Source organism: Uloborus diversus, chromosome 6 (assembly GCF_026930045.1).
Source record: "Uloborus diversus isolate 005 chromosome 6, Udiv.v.3.1, whole genome shotgun sequence".
Taxonomy (NCBI): Eukaryota; Metazoa; Arthropoda; class Arachnida; order Araneae; family Uloboridae; genus Uloborus; species Uloborus diversus.
In genome coordinates, this window is record NC_072736.1 from 119,450,240 (window position 1) to 119,459,969 (window position 9,730).

Below are 9,730 nucleotides of genomic sequence, written 5' to 3' on the forward strand. Positions count from 1 at the left end.
AGGTTTTTTTAAATACTAATAATTTTTTTGATAGAAAAAAGATTAAAAAATATTACATTGATGTTATTTTAATGTATTTTAAAAATTAGTGTTATTTTCAAAAGCCAGGAGGAAAGTACAATTGCAATCTTGCCAGCGCCCTTGCCGAGTGGTATGCTTGCTCTAATTGGATTCAAGTGCTCTGCCTTAAATGTGATTTCAAGATTAGAGAGATGATAAATTTTTCAAACTTTTAAAGTTTTTGACAGGATTTAAAAAAAAATTACTTCAAAAAATAGATTTGAATAAGCGACGAATTTTAGCATAAAAATTAAAGATGTGCAATTATTTTTTGTATACAGTCAACAAAATCAAAAAAATGTCATGTGATTCGTCAGACCAATTACAAAAACGACAGAAATCGATACGGGATGCAACATTAACTTCAAACTGTGGTCAGAATGTGATCAATTAGGAATCTTCTTGATCGCTCAATAACTTATGGTGAATACATGAAACTTAATTTGTGTGCAATGTCTAATTTTTGTACATTGGATAATTAGTTTTCAATTCAAATCGCACATCATGATCTAAATATGTACAGGAGCGTCCCGTGGGAAGTCACGGGAGGTCACTGTGACCATCCAAAAAAATTTTTTTACTCGGCAAATTTTGTCTGATGATTTAGCAAAATTTGGAGTTCAAATCAGCAAAGTGAAAATTACTGCTCTCCCAAAAATTTAAGTTCGGGGCGCCCGTGGTTATGCATTTTTGTTCATCTTGGACTATTAAAAAATACTTTTGATAGGCCCATTGTAGTCTTAAAAAAGAAAGTTTCCCGACCCCCCAACTTCGAACCCCAACCTCGAATCGAAAATGCTGGAAATTTCACCAGATCGGGAACGGTAAGTCTCCTTGTCCACTCAAGAACTCTTTTCTATTCCATTCGTTTCGAGTGCAAGTGCTTTAAAATTAATCTCGGGGCAAAATGGGAACAAAAAAAATTCTTTCGAGTCGGACATAATAATAAAGTATTGCACTATTTGGAGCAATAATGCATATCAGGCTTCCTGGCGTCCTTGAATTAACAAAGCCCGGTGGTTCCCCTTTTTCGAGTCAGAGCAGTCGCTTTGAAGATATCGGAACACAGGAAGTGCGAGGAGAAAAAGTTTTTTTTTTTTTTTTTTTTTTGATAAGCACCGTTTCTGAATGTAAAGAGTTGCCGTATCGTTGTATTATTAAAATTATGCTCCTAATCTGTAAACAAAAACAAAAAGGTTGACACTCTGTGTTGGTTTATACCAGGACTGCGGAGTCGGAAGTAAAATGGCCCACTCCGGAAATAATTTAAGAGCATTCGACTCCGACTCCTGACTCCAATTCCGCAAGCACTGGCAGAGTTACGGACTTCGAGGGAAACTGACCGACTCCAACTCTTAGAATTTTTAACCTTTGATTCCCGACTCCGACTCCTTTGCCTCAAAATCAGTCTGACTGTGACTCTTCTCGACTCCGAGTCCGAAGCTCAGGTTTATGCTCAGGGATAGCCGACTCGCGGCATGCGTACCTTAATAATATTCGTACTTTATTGAGACTTATTGAAAAAAATAAATTAAATTGAAAAAAAAAAATTTGAATTTTTGGCACCTTGAATTCAAATTATGTTTTTCGCAATCACGAGCGTGTGTATGTATACGCGTATGTATTTGTGTAGGTGCATGTGTGTGGGTGCGTGCGTGTATGTGTATGTAAGCATGTGTGTGCATGTTGTGTACGCAGTGCTGTGTGTGTACGAGTGTGTGTGTATAGGCGTTCGTGTGTGTGTGTATGTATGCATGTGTGTGCATGTTGTGTATGCAGTGATGTGTGTGTATGCGCGTGTGTAGGCGTTCGTGTGTATGTGTAGGTGTGTGTGTGTGTGAGTTTGTATGCGCGTGTGTGTTTGCGTGTGTGTGTAGGATATGGATGCAACCTGGAGACGGTTTTTGCTATAGGAGTAGCATCGTGAGGAGCCGGTCGACGGTGGTGCTGGCAGAGGGTGCTGGTGGGAAAATAAAATGATAGCACGCCAAAACAGTGAAATAAGAACAATAAGCAATCGTGATTGCTCAAAAAAATTATTATTTAACCTCTTTCAGTACATATTCCGAAGTAATATTGCTAGCAAATTCGGTAGGCAGCTATTACTTTTTTGAAGATGATAGAAAAGGTAAAATACAGTCGAGCCCGCGTAATGGAATAGCCAATTTTCTACGGAAATTTTTTCTAATAGGCAGAATATTCCAGTAAACGGGATTAAAATAATAGAGATCAACGCTTTGGAACATTGAAAATGTATTACATTAACGTCCAGGATATTCTTTTATCCAGTATTCTGATAAGTGAACTAGACTGCAATATACAAAAATACATAGAAATAATAACAAGAATATTCCCTGAAAAAATTGACAAAAATATAAAGAAAAAAGAAAGAAAGGAAAATAAATTTAAATATAAAAGCTGTATGTTTTACGTGCGAAGAAGAAGGCGACAACATTTATAACCTGATGCGCGATATTTCTTTCTTCAATAATTTAGTTTCCAGGAATTTTATTCGTCACTAGGGATTAAAGCAGCGACACCTGCGTGGTTCTGATTCAAGTCGTTTGAAGAAACTCCCGTAAAGACGTCTGAAAGAATTTTTCTAAGCAATTGCAATGGATCATGTGACTCGCTATCTACCAATCACGAAGCGAACGAGATAATTGATCATCATCCGCAGTATAGTTAAAACAATGAATAATCTTAATTGCTAAAAAAGCAGTGACAGAATCATAGCATAATGCACGCTGTGTTTATGGATAATCTTAATACAGATAGACACATGAACATTAAAAAGGACATCATCATATAAATAACAGCCGATGATCGAGTAACCCGCGTGTTTCAACAATGAAACTCGCACCACGGCATGATAATTTGATAATATGTTTTGGTATTGTTTAACATGCAGGAAAAGGCTTTATTGTGACAAGGCTGAACTTGATCCGGCAACTTAACAGTTTTACAGGTAAGACTCATTTCAGGGGAATGAAGGAACGAAAAAATGGTCAACAATAAACGCTACCTCTGGGCGATTCTCGAAAAAATGTCCCGTGCATAACGCTAAGTTTTTTATTTTTTCAGCTAACCAAAGTCTTAAATAAATAATGCTGTTGGGGAACAATACATGCTTTAATATACTATCAAAGCATAACAGTTAATCCCATATTTAATTAATAGTAGTAACTTGAATAAAATAAAAACTTAGAGTTACGCACGGGACATTTTTACGAGAATCGCCCTACTGGAGTTCAGTGTTAATAATCCACTGGAGTTATGGTTACAATTTCAAGTATCAAAATATCCTCAAACAGGAAATGGCTTAGTTCAAATATAGAAGCAATTTTCACCCGTCATACCTTGACGGACGATTTTCTAGTAAGGAATGTTTAGTAAAATCTGGGGATTGCAATGGAACATTTCTCATCCACCACTAGCCTGATCTAATTTTCAATTTGAGAAGGCTTGGAGGCAATGACGGTTTAGGTTTGTGTGTGCGGAAAACACATTACATCTGGAGTCTAACTTTCACCTTCTAAAGGGACCGTTGTCTTCGCCAAGTACTAAATACTTTACATAAGTTGCTTGCTGTTAATAAGGAGAACCATGAAAATATTATCGCATATTCTCTTACTACACACAATCATCACGGACTTTTGATATGCTTAAAACGTTCGCTTTTGGAGACTCCGTTAAGAGAAGTTGTAGCGCTTTGCTGTATATTTTTCTCCTTTCATTTACGCTTTTTCAAGATACGTATCGCGTACTCCCCCCTCCTCCCCCGGTTACTTACTTATTTTGTCTTTTACACGCTTTGAAAATAAATATTATTTAACTTCAAAACGAAGAAGATAAATTCTTTTTAAAAAGTAATGCATATAAAGAAGACAGAAAAAATAAGAATAGGCGGGAAAAGTTGAAAGATAAAGCTGCATCTGCAAACTCACATGATAATTTCAGTTCTAGGAATTCTTAATCTCACCTTTGCTTATTTGATTAGACCCTTTGATTATTTGCATACCAAGAAAAAGTTGTTATCTTTTGTTTTCTTGTAGCTGCGACTTTTTAAACGAATGCCGTTTCAACTATGTTTACTTTACGCTTTATTATTATTATTTTTTTTCATTCAAGAAGATCTCATACGTACTTCATAACTACACTTTCGGCAGTGAATCCTGTAATTTAACACGCATTTGAAAATTAAAAAAAAAAACAGCCCCTAAGTTTAAAATTAAATAACATACATAAAACTACTCTTATGAGAATCTAGTTATCAGTTCGGGGTGCCAATATCGAAATGAAAAATTGGAACAGCAGACAGACCAAGGGCGCTGACACGCAAAATTTTAAGGGAGGGGGGCTCAGATATTTTCCCCATGGTTTAGCAGATTTTTTCCCGATAGAGACCGATTTCAGTACAGATTAAAGTTATTAAACTTTGACATTTTTAATAACTAATTCATTAATTTCTGGAGAAGAAATGTTTTTACATTTTTGCAAAGAAAAAAGTGCTAAAAGCAAGGAAGTTCTACTTTTAAAGGGGGGCTTGAGCCCCTACTTGCCCCCCCCCCATATGCCCCCTTCCTATATGGACGCTTTTGCAGCAGACCCAAATCGTACACACACAAATCTCTGCACTTGTTTTCTATGAAATAATTTTATAGTTACAGTGCAATCCCGATTTTACGTATCTCAAGGGACTGAGTTAAAAAACGTAAAATACGGGAAATACATACGTAACAAAATCAAATAGGAAAACTAAAGGTACTAAAGAAGACTCTTTGTTGTTGTTGTCGTCGTATGGCAGTTAAGCTGGCAATTTGGGTGCGCTGCTTCACTTTTCCAACTGTACCGTAATTTGGTGTGAAGTTCGACTTCTACGATACACACATGCCATAAGGACCCGTTTATAGGGTAGGGAACCATTCACAGCACAACTACAAATTCAGACCAAAAATGAACAGGAGAGAGAAAGTACGTCCATGTCCGAGCCAGGATTCGAACCTGGACCTTCCTGCCGCAGTTAGACTTCTATGACCACTAGACAAGGCAGGCTGCCAGATGGCTCTTTCAAAAGGTATAATGTCTATATTTTACGAAAATAACATTATTATTGATATTTTTAGCACATTCAATGGCGAATCCAGACGTTTAAGTTGAAAACTGTCCGTAATATTGGATTGTTTTATAGTTATTGAGTTAGTAAATGCAGCATCTTCCAATACTTTCCGCACCAAGGGTCACAAAGTATGCAGTTGAGGTTTCAATTCGAGGGGGAGAAGAGCTCTTGGTACATGGAAGAATACATTAGACGTAATAGTCAGTTTGTAGATTTGTTTTTAGAAAAAATGTAGTATGTGTTCGCCTTTGAGTTTTACCATCCATGATGAGTTTTATATTTCATATCAGAAGTCACGCTAATAATTTAATCACAGAAATCAGTTTAATGATTTTCATTAAGTTTTATGTTCATAAGCTATTTTCTCGATACATTGTTTTAAAAGCAAAAGTGAAGGGATGAAAAGGTACAAATAAGAAGAGGCGCATAAAACTTTGTCAGGTCATCAGAGGAAATTTCACAGTAGAGATTATTCCATTTTCCGTTCACAAGAAAATCTCCGTAAACAACAATCATTTTTTTAAATTGTCGCAAGGCAAGTCATTGCATTCCTCTGGCAGGATGAGCCAAATTGGCGATCAGAAAAAAGAAAAAAAAAATGTGATTAAAGTTAGAATTTGCCGCCCTAGGCAGCACGGGTGCCTCGATGGGAAGTCACTGTGACCTCCCAAAAATTTCATTATTCGGCAAACTTTGTGTGACGACTCGGTAAAATTATCATTATTCGACAAATTTTGTCTAACGATTCGGTCAAATTATCATCATTCGGCAAGTTGTGTCTGACAATTCGGCAAAATTATTCATTCGGCAAAATTTGGAGTTCTATTCGGCAAATTGAGAGTTTCTGCCCTCCCAAAAATGTAACTCGAGGAGCGCCTGCTAGGCAGCTCCCTACTCTGCCTGTTTGGAAATTCGGCTCTGATAAAGATGCTTAAAATTTTGAAAGGCTTAATATATACAGAGATATATGACAATGCTTGGACAACATGCTTTTAATTTCTTCACACTTAAAACCTTTTCTACCATTTTTCTTTCTCTGATATCGCCAACTTTTTTCTTTTCTTTTCTTGTTTCTTTTTTTGTCAGTTATAATTAAAAATTACTCCTTGCAAAGTGCACAAGAGTGAAAGGTTTATACAAAAATAGAAACTTTGTATAAAGAATAATTGATTCAAATTAGCTTCGAGCTTAGCTAGTGATCTTTTACAGAGCATATCAAATGTCTTCTGATGGGAAATTCGAACCAATGGACTCTTTGTTCACAAAATGTGACCAAGCTTTCGTTTTTACGTGTCATAACCAAACTATAATAAACGCATTCATTATTTTTGAGGAAAAATCGTGAAATAATATTTTGGCTTTGCTTCAAAGTTGCTAAAATGAAAGTGAAGTATATTTTGTAGCATTTAATCACATTTCATACTTTGGGGAACTCATTATTGGTCTTAAGCTCAAGAAAATGCTTAATTATTCACCAAGATACGGAAGTAAACTGGTATTTATTACCATCATAAAAAAAACTTTTTTTTTAAATATCCATTGGATAACTTGGTATATCCACTAGCTTCCAAATCGAAGAATGAATGATAGCTTTATTTCTAAAAGAAAAATATGGCGAATTTCTTTCTAAATAACGAAGATGAATATTCGTTTTCTATTCTTTATTGTGCTTCAAATTCAGAAATCATCATAATATTCTCTGTAAGAATTAAATTTTTATCATTTATTGCAGAGGTTTCCATATGTGGGGTGCATCTTATATGGACGCTTTTAATAACTGAAGGGCAGCACACTGGACACAGCTGTCACCACGTCATTTTTAATTTAAAAAAAATCAAACCGGTGTTTGAAAACAAAAATTAGCAAAGCCTCATCGCTGTAGCATTCAGACTTAAACGTCCACACAAAGAACATCGATACAATTTCAATCACACATAGCACTAGCGCAGCCAGAAAAACCTTCTGGAGGGTTTTTTTTTTTTTGGATCAAAAGTAAGGTTTTTTTTTTTTTTTTTTTTTTGATAAAGACAGTCAGTCCTCTTATTTGCACAAACTACTGTATTAGAATTTGAATTTATATTAAAACCAATGCTTCTGGAGTGTGTTTTTACCCCCCCCCCCTCACTGCGCCATTGATACCAAGGTATGAGAAAATCTGGCCCGACTGCTGGGGTAGGCTACCTAGAACATCTATTTCAGCGCCATAGGATTCACTGCTTCAATGCTAAAAAAATAATTTAGAGTGTGTACCAGTGCTTGGATATGCAAAAAAAAGTTCGGATTTTAACAAGTTCAATTTCATTTTGGAGTCGGCAAATTCCGTGATTGAAAAGTCCTTTGAAAATTTTAACATCTGTTTCAGTGTCATAAGATGCATTACTTTAATGTTAAAAAAGATAATCAAGTGTGTAGCAGTGCTAGGACATGCAAAACCCAGTTTGGAATTTAACTACGTACAAACTAACTTAATTTTAAGCACTTTATTATTTTTTGAAATTTTATTAACGTATACAGTAAAACCTGTCTACAACGATACTGTTGGGACCTAAAAAAATATCGTAATAGACAGGTTATCGTTATAGAAAGTTTTATTATTCATGCTGACATTTTGCTGGGGCCAAAAAAAAAATATATATATTGTTATAGACAGGTTATCGTTATAGCATTATCGTTTTACACAGGTTTCACTGTATTATTATTTTACATTATTATTCAATGGGGGAGGACGCACTTGTCAATATCGCATAGGGCGGCAGTACTGCTGGAGCCGGCCTTGGAGAAAATTTACGCGCAAAAGCAAGCCTACCCATCGCAGAAATATTGCATTACTATTCCAGTAATGTTGTATTTTTAACGTCTATTTTTAAAGACTATTTCTTAGCTTACGTTATCTGTCATGATCCTAAGTGTTGCTGCCGGTTTTATTCTTTAGTTTTGAAAGATCAAAGCAATAAGAATATTAATAATCAAACTAAAATTTCATATTAAAAACTTGCTTAGGTGTATAAAAATTATTTTGAAAAAATATGGTTTTGTTTTTTCTAACAGATTTAGTGAACGGTAACTTCGGGTAAAATTAATTAAATTGGATTTTTAAGGAATTAAAGAAGGCCTAACAATTTCCAGTATCTAAAATTCAGTAAAATTCAAGTTCGACCACTCTCATAACACAACAAAAATTACATTTTAGCGTCTGTATTATGCGTACATTTGACCTTTTGAAAAGATTACAATTTGATACTCCAATAAACTATAGGGGCACTGCGGTCACCGTCTAATGGAGGATGAAAAAGGTAAAACAAACGCATGCCGTAGCGTATAAAATGCTAATAAGTCTAGTAATTTTTGTTTGTAGTAAGATTTTTTTCTTTTATTCTTTTTAAATTATTTTTTACGTACTGTGAATATTCTGGCCCACGTAGAAAGAAATGAGACATCAAGAAGCATTAACACGTTAGAAATTAATGCAAATCACGTAGTTCGTAGTTTTCCACTATCTTGAACTCATACAGTGGTGGTAAAAAAAAAAAGGCATCATCCGCGCCGCAAAGGAGAGGAATATCATCCCGACTGCATTCAACACACAGTCAAGCATCCCGTATCCCAGATGATTTGGGGATGTATCAAGGAGTTGGTGCGCTCCACTTATTGCAAGGAACAGTAAACGCTCAGGTGGTATATTGGCATTTCGGAGGAGAAATTGCTTCCTATACTATCCGGGATCACTTTACTTCAGTTCCAAACGTCATTTTCCAGGATGATTCTGCTCCGTGCCATAGGGCAAAGCTGGTAAGTAACGACTTGAAAATCTTTATAATGCCATTAGACTTAAATTGACATCTAGTTAAGTAATTTTTTTTTCTCTAAACTCACACGCAGGTTCAGAAATGGAAAAATGAGCATGGGGTCAGCAGTTTGCCTTGGCCCAGAAACAGTCCCGATCTACGTAAACAATTATCGGATTCCTGCTATTAAATGTTTATTTCACAAGTTTTGCAGAATTTCACATATATTCATCGTTAATCGGTCGACCAAAACTTCTCACATAATCCCATTATTGTGAAAATGCGAGGGTGATGCAATTTTTTTACTAGCACTATATGTATCAATTCTTGATGGAACTACATCTTCACTGTGGCCATAAGACTCACAAGAACAATATTTAACTATAGATAGTTTAAGTATATGACAATATGATTTATTATCAAAAGAGGTTTGGCAAGCGCTAATTGTTTTACATTTGTCGCTGAGTCATTTCTCAAATTGCTGAATCGGTAAATTTTAATTTTTTTGTTCCATAAGTTTCTAATTTCTCTTTTAAATTATTTAATTCTGTCATGTCATGCAAATCATCAATAAAATTCTCACGGATATGTGGTGGTAGTTTTCTTCTTAATTGATCTTCCATTACTTCTTTACACTTTTCGAATTGTATAATCTTCCATCTTCCTACCGTTTTTATCCACTCATGAAAAAAATGGCAAACGAAATCTCGGCTAGGATTCTTTCCTTGCACAGTACTAAAACTATAACCCTAAACTAATTTTTTAG